Source organism: Equus asinus, chromosome 24 (assembly GCF_041296235.1).
Source record: "Equus asinus isolate D_3611 breed Donkey chromosome 24, EquAss-T2T_v2, whole genome shotgun sequence".
Lineage (NCBI taxonomy): Eukaryota > Metazoa > Chordata > Mammalia > Perissodactyla > Equidae > Equus > Equus asinus.
The window spans coordinates 46994184-47016331 of record NC_091813.1 but is presented as its reverse complement, the minus strand read 5'-3'; the positions used below and the strand labels follow the sequence as shown (position 1 = coordinate 47016331).

Sequence of the window (22148 nt, the reverse complement as noted above, 5' to 3'; positions counted from 1 at the left end):
CAGGGTTTGACACTGCCATCTCTTTTACTTTATAGGATTATTTGATGAGGACTCAGAGCTGCTCTGTGGTTGCTCATTCACTTGACCTGAGGGAAATGGGTCTATGGCATTTCGAACAGCAAACTAACTATGAAATAGGACACAGTCCTGGGTGAGCATTTTGGCCTCATTTGTAAGTTCTGACCGCTCAGATACATAAAGCTGATAAGATTTGTTTTCTTTTCGAAGAATTTCCATTCTTCCAAATCTCGATTTTGGTGAGAATAGATTTTTTTGTTGGCATTCCTGTGAAAATGAAAGTGGAGCAATAAACCATTAAAAGCACGTGTTCTCAGGAGTCTCAGAAGTGCAGCTTTTTTTAACTTGTTATTTTTGGGTCACCCTTCATTAATAGCATTCATCAGATTTATTTGATTTCAGGCCAGAGAGCTCGGTGATGGTGGCATTTTCAAAATATTTTAATCCTAGTTTTTCATCATCTGTTGATTGGTGGTGTCAATTTGAAACTTTTGATGGTGACATTAGGTATTTGGGACGACAGTGTGGTATACTGGAAATAACACTTGTACTTTGCCCCCAAATTTAAAAGAACCCCAGTGTTCCACAATTGAGGTCTCATTATGTAAACTGTGACACAGCTACTCAATGGAATATTATATATTAGTTAAAATGATGGTTGTAAAAATTGTTAAATAAGTTGGACGAATGTTTAGGTTGTTAAGTAGAAAGAAGGAAGACACCAGATTGTGGAATATGATCTTAATTTTGAAAGCGAAATGCACGTGTGGGAAAAGCCTACAAAATTACACCAAAATGCTAACAGTTGTATTTGGGTTATAAGATTATAGGGATTTTCTTCTTGATGTTTATTGGTGTGTGGTTATATGACTTTCATAATAAAATTAATTAAAAAGATGGACTTAAGAGAGATTAATCTGGATTCAAATTGCCACTCTACCATTAACCAGCTGTTTGACCTTGGGCAACCTACTTAACTGGCTTCCTCAGCAGCTAAAGATGCTACATCTATCCACATAGGGTTGTTGCTGGTCAAATAAGGTAATATTCCTAAGGCCCCATGCAAGTAGCTAGTATGGTGGTTCTCATCCTCCCAGCTTCCCCTTCTCTGAGGAAACAAGCTTTGCCCAACACGCACCCAACAACCACGGGTGGTGCTCTTTTATTGTCTGATTTCTGTTTTGTCCGGTTGGGGCCTTGCTCTGATCTCAGTAAATACTTTTGACTTCTTGGAACTTCTGTTTTAGTAGTAACAACTGTCGGTTATTTTAGAGAAGTGATTGATGAGTAAGAATTCTTGATGTTATGTGACAAGAGGGGAAATTTGAAGAACTGGACTTCCTAAAAGTCCTAGACTTTCAGCTGTTCAAATATATGTATTTGATTGACAGAAATATGCTTGCTAATTTGAGGACATCCTTGTTAACATCCTTTGGTTGGTGAGGACGGAACACACTATACGCTCACTAAACAGGCTGGTGATTTTCTTGGCTCTGTCAAATTCTTGTAAGAGACATGTACAAATAATATGTAAGAGAAGAATTCAGCCAGGATGCCCAGGGGCTGTGTGTGAGCCCTGAGATGTTAAACTGAGCTTTTAAGACTTTGTGATGATGTAAGATGATCTTGTTCAGCAGTTGGTATAAACAGGGCCAGAGATGCTCTAGGAGGTCCTGGTTTCTAACTTATTTCAGGGTAAGTTTACTTGGGACAGGGAGAGGAAAATTCATTTCTTAATAGTCACAGCCAGCTTCAGATTTGCCAGGTGTAATCTTGCCCTGGGTTTAGGGAACACCCTTGCCGAAAGTTCAAAAAAGATGCCCATATTCACATGGGTCTAAGTCAACCCCTTTCTTGGACCGGGTCTCAGAGCATCTGAGGTCTCCCCTAGACTTTTAGTTTGTTAATGCAGGAGTACATTTCTGGCATACTTAGGTCTAGATTCCAGGTCTCTGAACTCTCAGTTCATGTAGCGTCCAGAATAGCAGGCTCTCCCTCTGCCTCTAGTTGGCCTTATGCAAGTCACTGGACATGCTGAGCCTCACTTTTGTTGTAAGATGAGAGGTGTAATCTCTAAGTGTCCTTCTAGCTCAAAAGTCCAAAGATTTAGTAATTCCTTTGGGTATTTCTTCTTTTTGACGTGTCAGCATCTTGAAAGGTACAAGTAATTAAACCATAGAAAGTCAATTATAAATTCTTGTTCCTTAAAGTTTGAGGCTCTGAACCAGGCCCCTTGTCTTCTGCAGATGGCTTAGTGGGATCAGGATCTTTTTGCTCAAGGCCACAGTTCCCCATGGCCCAGTCTTCATGGTTCTACAAGGGCCAAAAATGGCATGAGGCAAACCGGCGTGCAGTGGCAGGAACTTCCTTGCTGGTGAAACTGCCTGTTGTAGCTCTTTAAGATAAGGGAAGAGAGCAAGGACAAGAGATAAAGGCAGAAAGACTGGATAGGAGGAGGTAGAGTTGTCTATTCACAGGCAACATGACAGTTTATATAGACAAATCTTAGTGTATAAACCCACTGTAGTCACGGGTCGCTTGACAGCAGGACACGTTCTGAGAAATGCATCATTAGGCGATTTTGTCATTGTGTGAACATCATACAGCATACTTACAGAAACCTAGAGGATGGAGCCTACTACACACCTATGGTACTAATCTTGTGGGACCACTGTCACACATGTGGTCTGTTGTTCATCACAATGTCATTATACGGTGCATGACTGTACTGGAAAGATCTAATAAGTGAACTTAGTAAAGTCACAGGATACAAGATCGATATACACAAATCAATTGTATTTCTGTGTATTAGCAGCTAATAGGTGGAATGTGAGGCTGAAGAAACAAGTCTGTGTATGAGAGTAACAGAAAAACATGACATATTTAGGAATAAATTTAACAAAAACCAGTTAATAGATACGATCTCTGAGGGCACTTGAGGGTGACGGGAACTCCCAGATAGTCCCAGGGAGTGGACTTTGTGGTTTTAGTCCCTGTCTTCTCTCAAGGGAAAAAGCTCTATCAACTTGTGTAATTGTTGTTTAGCATCATGACTGCATGGATTGCAACGTCAATTTATACCCGTGAAGCTAGCAGCTCTCCTAGGGCCATTTTGTAATTTATCTCATACCAAGTCCATCTTCTTCCCACTTTGGGTGTAGGGTCCTGAGTGGTTTTCGGGGCCAAATTAAATCTCAGACATAAGATGTTCAGTCAGAAAGTTGTGATTTTTCTTTATTCTTTGTTCCTCCTTCTCTCAAGGGTGTGATGAGGCATTTACTCCATCAGACAGCAGGAGGGTCTGTGTAATGAATTTTACATGCCCCGGTCATTTTAATGTAATCGTCCTTCTCTTAAAAGGCTTCATTAAGTCTATTGTTAGGATTGTCAAAGTACCTAAGAGAGACAGGAGGGCTTTTCCCATTTTCAGAATTCAACAGTTTCTTAATTGCATTGCTTTAGGTGAACGGTAATTAAATGGGTCGGGAGAATGTGCAATATTTATTTATAGTAACACAAGCACGTCACGTATTTATAGTCATTACTGCACAGTCTACTTGATAACATCCTTTTGGGGAAAGAAAAGGGTTATGACTGTTAAAAGTAGCTCCAGTAACTGCTTTTGGCAGGTCTTTGAATCTAGCTGTGAATTCTAACAGATCCAGGTACCCTTGTGTTAAAGTACCGTATATAGTAAACCTTTTGTAAGGAAAATATGCTTTTAACATTTTAAGTTTAAAATATTTGAGTTAAATGTGTTTGCCAGTGTCAGTAGTCTTTGGAGTGTTACAATGTGCCTTAATTTTGAGAAGATGTTAGGAGAGTAACTATTCCCTGGTTCCTAAATTTGGTAATAAATACAAGTTTAGCAACTTACTCTTAATGTGCTCTGACATAGCAGATTTCTCAAGAAGATAGAGAAATTATCCATCAAATGTTGAGGATCTTAATGCCAACTAAATCACTGTTTTAGGACCTTTGTGAGGACCAGATGAATCTTCCATCCAGAAAAATGTATACACACATACACACAAACACAGATGCAGTACGCTGCTTCAGGAGGTCTCTGGACCCCCTGAATGCCTCTTAGTGGACCCAAAGATGTGAATCCTTAATCTAAATGCAAATTTTACAAATGGCCCCTTCTGTTTTGCAACATCCCCCATGCCTGGTCTTTATGCCTATGTCTGTGTATCTACAAATCTATTGTTATTTACACCTTTTCTCCATAGGACATTTTTACTCAATATCTTCATTACCAACTCAGTTGAAGTGTGACAGAAACAGAGATCCCTTTTCCACCACTAATGATTTCTGGCCCATCTTGGTACTTCCTCAGCCATTGAAGGTAGTCATCAACTTCTCCCTCTGCCCTGTCTCCACAAAGCTAAGGATGAGCATGCTCTCTTACTCCATGCATCCAACAGATTGCTAACTTTTACCATGTGTTCTTTCCACGGAGCTACCACTTTCATCCCTGCTGTTTATCAATGTCCCCATAGTGCAAGCCTTAAACATCTGTCCTTTAAACCGTCCCAGCCTTCTCGCCCCACCACTCCCTCTTTCCAGCTCCCCCTGCCCCCAGCACCATCCTGCTACTCATTTGGCACCCAGAGTCTTCCCTGTGTGTGGTCTGCCTCACACAGGCACACTTTTACCTTATCCTACCTCCTTGGGACCTTTGGTAGTTCCGGCACTGCACACACATTCCCAATCTCCAGCTCCTTCGCTTTGGGGCCGGCTCTCCTACTCGCATTTCCCCCAGAGACTGTTTCTTTCCCCAGCTTCCTTGTATGTCCCTTTCAAGCCACTCCTCCCCCATCTTCCTGCACCACCAACACTCTCCCCCTCCAAGAGAGCGTCTGCCGACAAGCAGTGAGTGGGCACTTCACATTTTCTGTTTATAAAGTCACTGGACCTACAGGAAGCTGGGTCCCCAGGACTGGGCAGCCTTATTTCTGTGGAGGTCTGTACTTATGTTCATTTAGCACCTTTTCCCTAGTAGTTCAATAAAGATACTTTGGAAACACTCTTTTAAAAAGTACAGAGGCCAGGGACTAGAAGAATAATACAGAGGAAATAAATAAGTCCCTGACATATCCCATGTGCACAGTCTCATCTCTGATGCTGGTCTGGAGGCCAGTGGCTCCTTCTTTGCTCACCAAGGGTCACAGAGACAGAGATCGGCTCATCTCTGCATCTCAGCATGGAGTGAGGCACGGGGCAGGCCCTAAGTGTCTGACGAAGGAGTCGTGCAGGTGCCGCAGGATGTCTGTTTTGGTATTTCGTAGATCCATATAGCTGGAAGTGACCTTTGAGATGATCTCCAGCTACTCGTTTGACGGCTGAGCAAGCCGAGAGTCAGGGAGGTTAAATGACTTGTCCAAGGTCAGAGAGCAATAAAATCACTTTTTGAACCTATGTTTTCTGACTCCGGGTCTCCCAGTCTCTTTTTGCTACAAGTACTCAGTGTATGGTTCTTCTTTCTCCCATCTCTTTCATCTGTATGCTTATTAGTGCCTGTTTGGTGCCTAATAGATATTCTGAGCTCTTAACGCTGCCTGAAGCTGTCTGCTGCACCTTAATAAGCATAAGTACTTAATAATTATCTTACATTTTGAATAGCACTTGGTACTTTCCAGGTTCTTTCACATGTATTTTCTCATTAGATTTCGCTACAAACTGGTGAGATAGGTTGAGAGTATATCAGAGGAGAAAAAATAATGACTTGTTCGAGGACACGTGGCTAATAAGTGACACAGTTGACGATAGAATCTGGTTCTCCTCTATCAGGATGATCATGAGTTAAAACTGTTCTGAAGGGACTGGCCCCGTGGCCGACTGGTTGAGTTCGCCCGCTCCCCCTCAGCAGCCCAGGGTTTCGCTGGTTCCGGTCCTGGGAGTGGACATGGCACCGCTCATTAGGCCACACTGTGGCAGTGTCCCACATGGCACAACCAGAGGCACTCACAACTAGAATATACAACTGTGTACTGGGGGGCTTTGGGGAGAAGAAGAAAAAAAGAAGATTGGCAACAGATGTTAACTCAGAGCCAATTTTTAAAAAAAAAAAAAAACTATTTTGAAAATCTGGCTTCAGGCTCTGGAATCTTGCCTTCCCTGATGTAAATATAAAAAATAGGATTTCCTATTTTTCTATCAATTTTCAGTTCAGTTTCATTTCCTAAAGTGTGTTCTGAAGCACACTGGTCCCATGAGATACTGTGTGAAAAACAGAGTGTGTGGCCAGATAAGCTGGGAAAAGCTGCTTGCTGTATTCCTCTCTTGGGGATTCCCAATGCACGTTAACTTTTAAAGGCTCTGAGAAGTCCCTCTGCAAAGAATACTGTTGAATGTATTTTTTTAAATTTAAAATACACATGACATAAAATTTGCCATCTTGGACCTTGAGGGAATTATGTTAAGTGAAATAAGCCAGATAGAGAGGGACAATCTCTGTATGACTCCACTCATATGAAGAATTTAAAAATGTAGACAAAGAGAACAGATTCGTGGCTACCAGGGGAAAGGTGGGGTGGGGGGTGGGCACAAAGAGTGAAGGGGTGCACCTACAACACGACTGAAAAACAATAATGTACAACTGAAATTTCACAAGACTGTAACCTATCATTAACTCAATAAAAGTTAAAAAGAAAATTTGCCATCTTAACCTTTTTTTTTTTTTTGAGGAAGATTAGCCTTGAGCTGACATCTGCCACCAATTCTCCTCTTTTTGCTGAGGAAGATTGGCCCTCAGCTATCATCTGTGCCCATCTTCCTCCATTTTCCACGTGGGACACCTGCCACAGCATGGCTTGATAAATGATGCTAGGTCCCCAGCCAGGATCCAAACCTACAAACCCCAGGCCGCTGAAGCAAAGTGCACGAACTTGACTGCTACACTACTGGGCCAGCCCCATCTTAACCATTTTTAAGTGTACAGTTCAGTAGTGTTAAGTATATTCACATTGTTGCTCAACCAATCTCCCGAAATCTTTTCATCTTGCAAAACTGAAACCCCATACCCCTTAAACGACAACTACCCCATTCTCTCCTCCACCCCGCCAATACAACCACCATTCTACTTTTTGTCTCCATGAATTTGACTATTCTAGATGCCTCATATAAGTGGACTCACACAGCAGTTGTCTTTTTGTGACTGGCTTATTTCGTTTACCGTAATGTTCTCAAGGCTCATCTGTCTTGTAGCTTGTGTCAGAATTTTCTTCCTTTTTAAGGCTGAATAATATTCCATTGTATGTACATACCACGTTTTGTTTATCCATTCAACCGAAGTTGTCACTTGAGTTGCTTCTACCTTCTGGCTGTGGGGAATAGTGCTGCTATGACTGTGGAAGTACAAATATCTCTTTGAGACCCTGCTTTCAGTTCTTTTGGGTATATGCCCGGAAGTGGAATTGCTGGGTGGTCATATAGTAATTCTATTTTTACTTTTTTGAGGAACCATCACTGTTTAACATAGTTTTCTACCCAAGTTTCACAACTTATTTGATCACAAAATTCTTTTTCCATGTTATATCTTTAACATGGGCCTCTCAGAAGACACTTCGGGAAATCCTGAGCTCTGTAAGGATTTCCACTTGTTCCAAGGGGCCAGCAAACCTCAGGACGCTGGCCGGCAGTTTGGCCACAATCTCCCAACCCAAGAGCAAGGTCAGCAGTGTGCCGGGAACTTCAGAAGGGGAGGAGACTCACAGGGTATGCGGCTAAGTGTAACAAGAGTTCCTCCACTTAGGACTGCTGCTGTACACTAGGCAGGTGAAGCGGCCGCTGTGGCACTGAGGTCAGTCAGTCTGTACTGGTTAGACTGGTATCTTCATTCAATAAGAGTAAAGAAGAGCGAGCTCTCCTGCCTTTGTGCAATAAGGGGCCTGGAGAAAGCTTTATGGTGAGAAGCATGAGAATTCAGAAACTGCTGTTTCCCTCATCTCCCCAAAGAGGAAAGAAGGCCACCTGGTCAAAATCTAAATGGGCTTCTTCACGGAGCTTGTGGTGTTGACGCAATCTAATTGGCCCTTCATGTGGCTCCTAGATAATTAGGGGTAATCATAAACACCATAATTGTGTGGATAGGTAAAAATTCCAACAGGGTTGACCTGCCTTCTACAGATGGAAAGGGTATGTGGGGCAAGGGCAGTAAAGTGAGAGAAGAAAAAAATTCCCTACCCCAAAAGCTGCTGTGGACCTCACATGTCATTGTGGGCAGGCTTTCTCTAGGACAAGCTCAGGAAGTCCCAGCCATTGGTGACCTGGAGAGAGGCATTACATGATGGAACACCTTGAATGCCCAGTGTCGTTTCTCTATACACTGGCTTAAAAATTGGCATGGGCCTGAATGTTTTTAGGGGTGCCTAAAGGAAAACAAACTGAGAGGTTGCTATAACTGTTGTAGCTTTTTCAAGCTGATTTTGGTGTTGATAAGGATGAGGACATGGAGAGGACAAGGAGAGGGTATGTAATCCCAAAGAGGCTTTGAACCAGCCTGCGTAAGTCCATGGAATACCCAGCCTCTTAGCTTCCTTGTCTGAGGGCAGATAATGATACCTCACATTGCGGGTTGAAAATTTCATAAGCTCTCTGAGATCCTTAGATGAAAGCAGCTAGTAATGCACAAACTATTGTTGTTATATGAGACTTTATTATTTTGTAAACAAATGCTATAACTTATTCTCTCTTGCTTTAAATGAGTTCAGATTTGGCCTCTTTCATTCGCCAACTCCCTCCCAAGCTCTCTGTTTCCCCAGGATCACAGTTCTGGAGGAGAAGCTGAGGTGAAATAGAAAGGGCACTGACAAGGGCTTAGGAAACTCTGCATAACCTCAGGCAAGCCACTGCCCCTCGTGGGGCCTCAGTTTCCTCATCTTTAAGGTCTCTTTCTAAAGTTGCTTCCAGCTCTATAGATTTGTGATTTTTAGCAAAGATTAAACAAAAAAGAATTCAGCTTCAAATTACGAGTGTTTATTGAGTGCCTGGTATGAGCTAGGCACCATTCTAGGTATTGGGATAAATCGGTGAACAAGGTAGCTTATTCTAGTTGGAGGAAAGGAGATGAGACAATGAGCAGTTAACAATAATGCCTAAGTAAATTATATAGTTGTTAGAAGGTGATATGTCTCATGTAAAAACAAAATACAGTCATGCACCACATAACGATGTTTCAGTCACTGACTGACCACCACATGTAGGACAGTGGCCCCATGAGATTAGTACCATATAGTCTAGCTGTGTAGTAGGCTACACCATCTAGGTTTTACTTAGCGCACTCGATGATGCTCACACAATGATGAAATCACCTAATGACGCATTTCTCAGAACATATCCCTGTCGTTAAGCGACGCATGACTGTGATGTGGTAAAAGGACCTGGGAATGCAGGCAGGAGTGAAATGTTCAAAATGTAGCGAAAAGGAGCTTTCCCATCATGAAAGTTGTTAGAAAATCAAGTACATCATTAATGGGAGGCTATAAACCTCTCCTGTGGAGGTTTTTAGGAAAAGAAGAGTCTACTCATCTTTTCAGATTCAGGGATATTCTTATTTGTATGTAGGGGGATTACCAGATGACCCTTTGCAAGGCTTTCTTTTTAAATGAGTTAGTGGTTTCTGCAGGGGTAGCTCCAGAATTTGTGCAAGTCTGTGTGTGTGTTCATACACACACACACACTTTTAGATATGTGTGTACATACATACATCTGATGCTTAAGGAGCAATACAAGCCGGAGTTGGGAGGACCCAGCTGCTGACATCCCTCCCAACTAACTTTTAATAGGCCGACTGCTATGCCATAATAATATAGCCCTCCCATCCTGCCGTTTTACAAGGGAAGAACTGAAACACAGAAATGCTAATGACTCACCAGAATCCAGATGAATCAGGGGTGGGTAATGGGACCTGGCGTCTGGCCCTCTGACCACCAGTCACCCGCCTCCCAGTGCCTCCCTGCATTCCTTTTACAATGAGGCAGGCGGCTCGGTTGTTTTTACTTCCCCTTGCCTCTTGCCTATGGATCACCTCCACTCCCAAGGTTGTGTAATTAAATAAAAATAAAACTGATATGATACTTCCTCTAGCCCTTCTGTATCCAGACCCACACAGTCTACTTTCAGAATAATGTTAGAGTCAAACCATAGAGTCCTGTGACAAGAACTTCCAAATCGCCAATTCTTTACTTATATTCTTAGTACAGCAGCGGAGATATAAATCCACAGTAATACTGCAGAGCCCTCTTTCTCCCACCAGCTTTCCTCACGCTCTGCGGCCCTTTCAAACTTACAGTCTTTTCCTAACCATGACCCACTTGTTCTTCCACCTGTCCTCCTGATTCTGCATCGTTCTGGCCTCCATACAGGCCAGGATCAAGACCATCCCAGAAGGTTGGGCAAGGGGAAGAACCAGGAAGACACAGCCAGAATCCACCTCAGGAGCTGAGGGAAGAGCGAGCCTGGGAACACGTGTTCCTAATTTCCGTCCCCTCACACACTGTTTATTGTCATGCTGTGCTAGTCATTTTTCTATGTTACCTCATATAATTTAATCCTCACAGACATCCTATGTGGTAGGTATTGATATCTTCATTTTACTGTTGAAAAGACTGAAGTCAGAGAAATCGAGTCACTTGCCTGGTATTGTGCTGTATAGAGAATGCCAGGGTTTGAGCCCCAGTCTGACTAGTTATAAAAACTGTGTTCTTTCTCCTATAATGATGCCTCTAAGTAACGTCCATCCCAGAAATTCCATGTTATTTCAGTTGCCACATTTGTTTGGGTGGGAAACCCAATTCTAAAACTGACTCTGATGTTTGTTAGAGGCAGTTAAATCTGTTTCAGCAAAGGTCTTGAAAGCATAGAGCTAAATGGAAAAGAGGTATGTTCTCCCAGAGACCTGTGGGGTGGAATCTTTGTCTTGTTTGGAAACACAGAGACTGGTCCGGGCCTCTTTGCCTGCAACCTGGAGAGATCCTGGTAAGTTCTGTGCTCCACTGTTCCCACACATTAGAGACAATAGCTTTCTGGCTCTTTCGGTCTTTTAGCAGGTTTCATGACGAACGGAGTGCTTCTGTTAGGCCTGGCAGTCTGAGAAAACGCCTGCAATGCACAGAGATGGGAGCTGGGAGGAGCTTTCAAAGATACAGGAAACTTGAAGCGGTTCCTTTGTCACAAGTATAAAACAAAAATACTTTTTGACAACCATGTTGGTTAGGTGTGTGAATTTGTGAACTTGATACAATAGAACCTTGGGGATAAGTAGACAGGAATGCATTTTGTGGCTCCCTAAGGCTGGCTTTCAGTCAGCACCCTGCTTGGAAGCTAGTGTGAATTTGGAGACAGATGGGAGAGGGTCCTAAATGGAAGAAGGGACAAGAGACCAGAGAAACAAAACAGCTACACCCAAGCAAATACAAAGAGAAATCCAGAGTAATGAATGGGAGCAAGGAAGGCAAAATAGACGAGACAGAGTGAATGGGGAAAGACAGGCTAGGGCAGAACTACGTATGAGCTGAAGATGAAGGATAGAAGAAAGAAAGAAAGACCAGACACAGGCAACCCTAGGCAAGAACGTCACCCAGTGTTAACAAGATGCGGTGCAGGGTTCTGTGCTAATCAATGACGGTGTCAAGGCTTTCTCCTAAATTTCATTAGAAAGTTAAGCCTAATGTGCAGAGTTCTCTTTTCACATGCCTGAGATTGTATTTGTTGGGTCAGGAGGAAAATCATTTGAAAGTAGAGGCAGTAATATTTATCATCATCTGATTGTCCCTTGATAAACTGTATAGGGACCACAGGAAAGTTAAATGAGCTTAAAATAGATTCCATGGCAATCACCCACCTGGTGATATTATCATGGATGAGTCATTACCACATAGATTCTTCACGTCTTGCAGTAGATGTTTTTTAGTTTTCAAAAGTGTGCAATGAAGGTTTTTTAAATACCAGGCACTCACATCACAGTATCAACTGTTGATACCTTTCTTTTGTGGAGATGCTATGCTTTTCCACTATTTTCCAAGTTAAAAATACTATTTGAATTGTGAATGGTCTGTATCCATAGTTGATGACTTTATGTACTTCTTGCTTTCAGTTCCTGAGGCATAGTAATATGATGAACTGGTTAAAAATAGCATTCTAATGCAATTGTTGGGTGTGTTGTTGTAATGTAAGTCAGCTGCAAATGGGAAGTTCTTTCCTGAGGAAATTTGATAAACTGAAAGTCAACTTGAGTGTTTATGTATTTTCTGTGAGAATTGTTGGTCCTTCCTCGTGTTTTCCTTTTAACGATCACCACTCAATTTGTGCTTCCCACCCAAACACATATTTTAACACTTGTAACATTTAGCTGAGGTCTGTTATGTTAGCATGTTACAAGAGTTTGGATTAAATGTTTACCAGCAGTGTATGTGAGTATGTAGACTCTTAAAGGAAAACAAATTAAGCCCTTTTTAGTTCAAATATTGGATATTTAAAAAATAAAAAAGAGAGGTTGGTTTTTATCCATCAAGTCTTTGCCCTTAGCCTAGTGACATATGAAAAGCTCTCATTCTTAGAAAAAGGAGAGAAAGAATAAACTTTTTAGCCTACATTTTCTCCTCAATGCCAAACTTGTAAAGAGTCACAATGCCCGAGGTGGCGCACAGACATATTTTCCCTAGTCCAGAGTTTTTTAAAAATTTGAGCCAGCATTTAAAAGGCAGGATATTTCACATTTTTAAAAATCCAGATTTATGGCTTCTCTTTAAAAGTAGGATGATCTGACAACACTGGGCAGCCCTTGCTGGGGCTGGAGCTATGTAACATTATCCCTGCCACTGGTTCCTGGGCCTCTGTCCGGTTCTTTGTGGGCCCCCACACCTGAAATCTGTGGCCACAAATGCTGGATGCCATTCATGATCTCATTTGTACTGTTGATTTTTGCAAATGAACAAGTATTTTTCTGTACTTATTTGGCAACGTGGAAGAGACAGAAGGGGCAGCATCATTTTGCTTGCTCCCAGTTCACTTCGCTCGTGCATGTCACCTGTCCTGTGGCATTTGGTCTGCCCTGCTGCTCCTTCCTTCACACCCCATCTTCCCCCTGCTGCAGCCTTATTTCCGATGCTGCTGATCCACGGAAACAGCCATATCCCAACTTACAGATTCCTCCTCCTTTGTCACATGTCCTTCTTGGGTCCTCATCCTCCTCCACCTCTGTTACACCATCTGAAGATTTGGTAGACCCACCCTCCCTGTCAACACTGTCCTCTGTGGCTTCCATGACTCTGCCCTCTTCTGGCTTTCCTCTCCTTCTAACTCGTCTCCATGTCTGCTCACTGGCTGCTCCTCCACTGTCTGCTTCCATCACTATTATCTCCTCATTGGTTAAGTATTACATGAACATATAGGTTATTTAAAAAAATTCAGACAAGAACAGAGGTAGGTAAAGTAAAAAGATAAAGTCTTTTTTTTACTATGTTTCTTTCCACTCCGCTTCCCAGAAGTAACCATGGTTGACCTCTGAATGAGTCTCTTTTTCTGACCCTTTGCCATGTAATCTAGTTGGTTTATCGTTAACATAAATCAGATCATTTTATACATACTGCTTGGAGATAACCCTGGTCACTATACGTAGATCTATGTGGGAGTTTCTGAGTATAGCCTATTGAATAATTACAGTACTTAACATTGTTGTTTTTGTGTTTGAGTGTCTGTTTTCCCTAAGACTCTGAGCTGGTAGAGACAGTGTCTTTTCATATTCCCCTGTCTATCAGAGCACCTGTCAATCCATATTCAGTGAGTGAATGAGTGAATGTTGGTATTTTTGGTCATTCAGTTAGAAAATTATTCTAATTTATATTATACAGTCATGTGCCACATCACGATGTTTCGGTCAATGATGGACCGCATATACAAGGGCGGTGCATCAAGATTAGTGTGTAGAAGGTGTGTAGTGGGCTATATCATCTAAGCTTGTGTAAGTATACTCTGTGATGTTCGCACAACCACAGAATTGTCTAATGTCACATTTCTCAGAACGTCTTCCTGTTATTAAGCAACACATGACTGTATATAATATTAAATTCTGTCATCATTTAAATTCAAACTAAAATAGCCTGAGCTCTTGAGTAAATATATTAGTATAATCATTGTAAGTTTCAGTTAATCTATTTCTCAGGTCATTCTTAACAGTAATATTTATTAATTTTGCTTTCCTCATTAAGATCACCTTACTATGCAAAATAGAGTTCTGTACACCCCTTGTTTTGGTAGTATTGGAGAAGTATTGGTGGCTGGTTGTTTTTGTTTTGTATATTTTAAATGAGTATGTGTTTTGGCATCTTTCCAAGGCAGATAGTAGTTTGTGTGCAATTCGTTCTTCATAAAAGTATCATTATCTTTAAAGAGAATATAAATGCATAATGGTTGTATAAACAGAATTGACTTAATACAACATCTCTTCAGTAGAAAAACAGTTGAGGTTTATGAAGTGAGCCTTGTCAGATACAATTTGAGCTCTATTGCTGAGGGTTCCCATTCGGTATCATGCTGGCGTTAATAGCCCTAATTTAAGGAGAAACCAATGAAAACATCCATCATCTGATTGCCGTGGGATGTCGTCCAAGCTTGTGTCATGGTCACGTAATGTTCCTGGGTTTGTGGGGCAAAGAAAATAACACTTGGGTGTTTGGAATTTATCCTTAAGCCATTTTTATCAGGGATGGATGAGTTTCTTGCTCCTGAGTTGAAATGAGGCTTTTAAATACTCTTAAATGACTCAATCATCGCCAGACTCTCTGGAGGAGACACCAAGGGTGAGTATGTGGGAATAATATTTTAAAATTTGTTTGTATATAGAAGAAAGTGAGGGAGGTGGGATTAATCTATCATTAGTAATGAGCTGAAATCAGTGGGTCACTGATAGTCCATATCAAGACATGATCCCTACTTGCGCAAATTTGAGAAATGAATAAACAAACACAAATTATAAAATAAGGAAGCAGGAAAATGGCAGCTACATAAAGACCTCTGCAATGCACATGTGTCTATTAAACTAATTAAAATTCTGCCCAAGGGGTTACTGAAGTGGCTAAAACTCAATTTAATCTGGGTCAAGGTCTTGGAGAATGTGGCTCAAGTGCTGTGTTTTGAAAGGAAGGTTCTTAGAGGAAAGAATATTCAATTTCAGGGGACTATCATAAAACAGCAATCCACGATCTTGTTGGAGACTTAAAGCGAGTCCAGATTACAGAAGGATTTAAATACCAGAATAAGAGTTTGAATGACTTTGACCGGGAACAGAAATGAAATAAAATGATCGTGCCCACACTGATATCTTGTGTTTGTATGTGGTACTCTGGTTTACAGACTCCTTTTGGGACTGTTATTTTATTTTCTCTGTATTAAATCTGGATGAACTGCAAGCCTCTTTGAAGATCGAATCTCCAGGGTTGATGGTGGCAGCCTGCCTGGATGGAGGGGATGAGAGAAGACTCTGAGTTTATGGGTCTGGGAAGGTAGCTATTCCTCTGACCAAAATGAGCAAAGAGAGAGGAGCAGCTTGGGCAAGAGAAGACGATCAAACATGGCCAAGACTGCTGTGGAGAGCCGCCGACAGTGTTGAACTCCTGAGAACAAGGGAGTTTAACTTGCCAGTGAACTTAGCAAGAGCACTTTTTGTAGCCTGGTGAGCCTGAGAACCAGAGTCCTGGTGGGCTGGGGTGGGGTGGGACGGTCTAGGAGGGACATAGGCATTAGAGGGAGCTGATGGACTGAGGGTAAAAAGCAAGGGAAAGAAGTAACTGAAAGGGAAAAGGGAGTATCAAATGGTACTTGTACAGCAGGGAGCTGCCACGATGCTACACTTTAGAGAAACAGCAGCAAGACAGCATGAGATCATATTTTGTATTGTTTATTTGCAGTTTGTTTGAGTTTTATATCCCTCAGGAAATAGGTGTGGCTCAGATAGAGACAGCTCTAGGTAGACGAGGCACGTGACAGCAGCATCAGAGAAAACGAGTCAGCAATGGCAGCAGCCAGGCTGAAAGATCAGGAACTCATTACCATGATGGAGCCGGGCTCCTGCGACAGGCTGTGGTCTGGGCTCCTTTCTCAGGAGGCCCATAGGCATCAACCGGCACAGGCTCCTCATCTTGTAAGTGGCTACGCATCTTGTAAATGAGTGGTACCACATCAAACAGGTGTGATTACAGACTGTCGCCACCACTGAAAATGTAACTCAAAGCTCATGTCACTAGGGTTATCTTCATATACAATGGTGCCTTTTTTGAAAAGAGGATTTGCAGCATTAAGTCCCTAATCAGCTTGATCAGATCAAGCCAGCCACCCTATCACCCAGGGTGTGTAGAATGCTTTGCGTGTTGGGTTCTCAGCACCCACCCAGGTTGATATTGTACCAAGGAATTGATGGGAGGAAAGCAATAGATGTGTGTCTTCTTCCAGTAGTCTGTCTGTCCTCCCAGCCCTCCATCTTGCTCTCGATCTACACATGATTATTTGGGGGAAAATACTATGAGACCAAAACGTGTAGCTTATTCTTGACTTGGTGAACCCATGCATTGGCGTGGCAGAGAGAAATTTCAGTGAATTTTTGTAATTCAGATAAATGGCATCCAGAGGAGGCAGCTCGTCAGTCATCAGCTCGTACGTGTTCTCATTCTCACAGTTGGCTGATTCTTCAGGGCATATGTGCGTGGATGCAGCATTTGTTGGCCCTGACTCCTGCTTTCAGAGGCTGGCCAGAATCGCAGGCAGGCACTGCTCTAACCAGACAGTGCCCCAATGGAGGCAATTGCATTGCTCTTGTTTGAATCCAAAGAGAGACACTTTGTCATTTGTTTCAGGGATGGGTGTATTTTCTCCTCGATTGAAAATAAAAATGATCAGAAACCATTAGTTATTAATACAAGCCATCCACTTTTAAATTCAATCCAGCATTCAAGAAAAGCAATGTTTCTTTGCCAAATAACTTGAGGTCTTTGTGTGTGGATCTGACAGATGGAGTCTATGGATGGCAAATACACTTGGATGCACACAGAGCCCAGAGAGCATCCTTGGCCTATGAGAGTCGGCCAGAAAGTTAACAAGGCCAGATTCAGAAGAGTCTGGACTGAGAAAGTCAAGAGAGTGAAATATCGTGTGTTGAGATTCTCTCTTCAGTATAATGGGTACCAGGGCATTTATTGCAACTGTTTTAAAACAGATGAGCCTGTGTTCAGTCTGTTTCAGGCATGTTGTAAGAGTAAGTTGCAGAAAAGAGAATCTCTAGCACAGCAGTATTTGAGAAATCAAGGGAAAAGAAATTGTCAAATTTTATCCTCTGAATGTTGTCTGTTACTTAGTATTATCTTCCTCTATAGCTTGAGTGGTTGGGATGAAAATTTAAATAGGCTTTCTCCTCAACCAAATAGAAGTATATAGCTACTGTTTTTTAAGAAAATCCAAATAATACAGAAAAATATAACAAAAAAAGTGAAAATTATCTAAATCCCACCCATAGTGTCCTCCCAGACATCTGCACATATATACACAGGTGGGCATAAATATGATTTACGTAAATTGGATTATACTATATAGGTTAGTCTGTAATCTGTTTTGATCACTTAACAAAATGGTGTGGACTCCTTTCTGTGTCATTGAGTATAGCTTTACATCAGAAATGTTAATGCCTGCATAAAATTCAATTGTATAGCTATATCCTATTAATTTACTCATTATGCCATTCATCCACCAAATATTTCTTTTTAGTCTTACGTGTAGTAGACACTACGCCAAATTCTGGAGCCACAGAAGCCAACTCCCCTATCAACGAATATTTAGGTTACTATTGGTTGTTCTGTTATAAGCAACACTGCATTGAACAACCGACACTGCAACAGATATCTTTGCGTACTTAATTTCATTTTCTCCTTAGGATAAGTCCCTAGGAGGAGAATTGGTTGGTCAGTGGGTTTTCACATTTTGAAGTTTGATCCATATTTATTGCCAAAGCACTCTTGACTAAAAGTTTACAATGGTGCCAGTTTTTCAATACTCTTAGGATAATATTTTTCATTGGTTGCCATCTTTGTCGATGTGACAGGTGAAAAATGATGCTCCACTGTTTTAGCTTATATTTCTTTGATTTGTAGTGTGCTTGGGATGGGAGTTTAACCACTCAGAAATTGTAGGCTCCATATGATCTATGCAGTACCATTTTCTTTGAATCCTAATTTTATCCCTCTAAAAAGAGAAGACTTTTTTTTTTTAACTTTCTTCTTCAGGATCGGGTTAGAATCAACGCAGGGTTATTGGTAACTGAAAGGATGTTGTGTAAATATTATTACTGATTTAAATCTAGTTGATTTTAGTGTTGTGTAAGACTTAATTTCCTTTTATCCTCAAGTAGATGCCATACTTCTGAAAATACAAAAAAAAAAATCATAGAGGTAATTAAGGAGTACCTAACAAAAATCTTACACATAAATGTCCAAAAGTATATTATCTCCATTAGTTTTTCACCTGGCTATCTAGTATTTAAATTTATTTTTACATAATTTTTTTTCTAGCCACAAATGAAATTCAGTTGAAACAGAATGGTTATGAGACAGATGTGTCTGAGTTCGAGTCGCCCCCACCCCTCAAGTATTAGTTACTTTGGTCTCCACTTCCACATCTGCAGAGATAATAGTAATACCCACTTTGCGAAGCTATGAGGATTCTGTGAGATAAAGAATGCATGTTGCACTGCCTGGCACCTGATTCATGCTCAATAAATATTACATTTATTATTGTAGAAATTTTTAGCAAAATTAGGTACACCCAGAAAAGGATATAATTCCTTTACTGAAGTTCCGCCACTCAGAGACAACCAGTGTCTCTGGGTTGGGGGGTATTCTATCCTAGTATTTTTTTCCTCTAGATTCATATTTTTCAAAAGTGGAACATACTAAAACTGCACAGCATTTTGAATTTCAGCAAATGTAATGCACTTAACTGTTCAATAATGGGAGGGAGTAGTTACCCAGATTTATTTTTTAATACTGGTTTAATGGAGAATTTTGTTTGTGTTGATATTTATTTGTAATAAATTTCTTATTAGGATGAGGATTCAGTGTAATTGAAACATATTTTGGGCAATTAAGGCTATAAACGTTTCGGTTCCTCCTAATTCAGTGTTCAGATCTGCTTCTTATTATGCAATCAGAAATAATATGACTGTTTTCTCTGTTATTTGGGAAGACTTTAAACAGTTTGCGGACTGCAGGGGGCCTCGGCTGTAGCCTGTCTACACTGCTTCCGCTCCCAGGAGAACAGCGAGGCGATCTTGCACTGACTGAATGGGGACTGAATCTTTCTCAGCTTTCAACGTCTCGTCCCGTGAGGCTGAGCTGCGTTTCTTGAAGTAGTTGTGTTACTGAATAGTGATGAAATTAAATTTTTGTTTATCAAATTCTTTTTAAGGGAAACCAACTCTTCAAAGAAGCCTCGTGGCGAATCGTTTAAAAGCACACACACACGCACACACACACACACACGCAACTGTGATTTCACTAATTTACCTGCCTTGCTTGTTGAGATTGTCTAGGAATTACATTTCGTACATTTTCTGAAAGTAGCAACTCAAATATTTTCTGTGCTCATCTTGTGTGTTCAGCTGTCAGCCCCTGGCTTGCATTTCTGCCCCTAAAACTTCCATCTGAGTTCATTTTGGCTAAAAAAATTGTCTTTATTTTATCACCATTTTCCTTTTTTTTTGTTATAGAATAAGTTTGGGTTTTTTCAAAGGCTCAAACCAAATAGCTATTCCTTAAATATGTATTTCATTTAGCATTGCTCCTTGAAAGCCTTCCTGCCACTGGGTGACGTTCATAATTTAGGGTTATGTTTTCTTAATTTTACACGTAGTACATATTTATGTCTGTGTAGATAAAATTTTTGCAGAAACTTTTTTCCATTTCAGGTTCCTAATTATTTTCAATCTTTCATTAAAAGGAAGATCAAAATTTACCTGCATTAAATTCACAGCTCCAGTTATATCTTTATCCTCCTCCTTCGGGATTCCAAAAGCTTGCAGTGAAAAAAATCTTTCATGCTTCAGGCTTTGCCTTCGTTTTGTTTTGGGTGAGAACCAGGGACCTCATCAATGGAGTACAGCCTTCTCGTTCTCCTCTGCACTTTTGTCTTTGGAATCAAAACTTAATTTATAAAGCCAAAGCCGCTTCTGAAAGTTCACCCAATAGTTAGGTTTCATTTTCTCCCCACCATTTTGACATGTTTTAGAAATTTTTAACAAGAATAGTGTTGAAATAGCTTGTTGGCATGGGATTTTCCGCTTTAGTTTCTAAACTCCTCCAGAGGAAACTGCTTTCTCTTTTCAGAGTTAACATAAATCAAGATGACATTGAGGCACTCCCGTGCTGGGACATGATGAGGAATTAAGGTTTCCCAGGGCTATGTCCAGGGCAGCCTGCACTCTCTCCTTCAGCTCGTGTCTTGCCGAGACAGATTGGAAGGAAGATCCATCTCCTTCAAGTTTATTGTCACCTCTGTGCCTTCTGCCTAGCAAGGGTGGCAGAGTTGCCGTGGGAACTTAGCAGTTGCAAGGTCCCCCTTCTCATCCTCAACCCACTTTCCAGTTTCACTAACACCTCTTTGATGACGCTCTGGTCCCCTTGCAAATTCTCTTCCCACACAGTGAAGTTCTGTGTCATAGCTAACATTCACTGAGTCCTTGCCATGTACTGGGACTTTTACTGTTTCACTGACGCTTCTTGGAGAACGTGTGAGATCGGTATTATTATTATCTCCATTTTGTACATGACAAAACCAAGGCGTAGAGAGGTAAGGTGGCTGATATTATGGTGTGGGGGTTTGTCTGAGTCAAGAGCGCTAACCCTAAACACCCCTACACTCATTACCTCTTCTTTCTTCCAAGCAAATTCTGATAGTCAAAGTTCAGCGCCATAAAAAGTATTCAAGCAACCCTGGGAATTCATTTGATCAATTTGACCTACATTATCTCTGGGGATTGCATCAAGATGAGATATAGTTCATAAATGAGGCTAACCCAGTATGATTATTCTCTCATGGTTGCATTTCATAAACTGGAACAATTTGCTCATGCTGTTTTATGGTTCCTCTTAAGTTGTTGGATTCTCTGGGCATCTGTATATTATCTAGCTAAAATTGCTGCACTGTTAGGTCTTAGGAAAAGGTCATGTAGGTTGGTTGAGGGCATGCTTTGAATTCTTTGAAATCACTTTTAGATAACCACAAATCTAGAAGTGGGGAAAATACCAAGTGTTTAATTTTGAAAACACAAATCCAACTGCGTATTTTAGAAATGACTTGCAACACACTGTCTGTGATTTTAGAACTTAATGGTACTTGTAGGTGTCTTACTTCTGATTAGCATTATTCCAGGGTCTGGAACATTTTAAATGCTCAGTAAATAGTTGTTTAATGAATGAATTAGTGGCATCATTTATATAATTTTGAGGAATTAAAAAAATGAGCAATGGGCAATCTCAATGTGTATACGAGGGCAATGATCATGTATAATGTATACTCGGTACTTTATAGAGGGCGTGACCCTCTCCATAAAGACATTTTGTATGTTCATAATATCTTCTATCTAAAGAACTTCATATTTTCAGCATGAGTTAATTCTCAAAATACTGCCCTGGGGAGGATGAGTGACAGGTTCCTCACTTATAGATGAAGAATTTGCAGTTGAGACTGGTTGAGTGTGACTAACTCAAGATTGATTAACTCCAGTGGTAGGGGACTTGTCTCCAGCCTCATTCTGTGCCTGTGACCAGCTCTTTGACCTTTTGGAAGCTGTGTGGCCTCCTACTGTTCAGCGCTGCTCCCTCGCTTATAAAAAAAGGAGCATTTAAATTTAATTACCCACTTTAAAGGAAATGTAATAATTTAGCATTGTCAGCATATTTGGTTCCTAAATATACAACTAAAGTATCTCTAGCCATTTGGCCCCAAACACTTTTTTCTCTTCCCACAGTTCTACAAAGTGCACACTAAGCAGATGGCGCAGACAAGCACATGGTTTATTTACAGCCAGTACAGTAGATGGAGGCATATGCGCTAAGCCCTCTTATGCCCGCTCCATGGGAGCCATTAAC

At 41.1% G+C, this 22148-nt stretch overlaps 1 protein-coding gene across 4 annotated transcripts in view; it reads left to right on the top strand.

Annotated features, from left to right (window-relative positions):
- FYN (FYN proto-oncogene, Src family tyrosine kinase) overlaps nt 1-22148 on the top strand; it is a 204176-nt gene that overhangs the window by 41368 nt on the left and 140660 nt on the right. Inside the window, exon 1 of one of the 4 annotated variants that reach the window (XM_070496652.1) lies at nt 14600-14819. The exons of the other annotated variants lie outside the window; for them this stretch is intronic. The gene's annotated coding sequence lies outside the window, so the exon portion shown is untranslated. Of the gene's footprint in view, nt 1-14599; nt 14820-22148 lie in introns of those variants that run through there. 4 annotated transcript variants of the gene reach the window in all.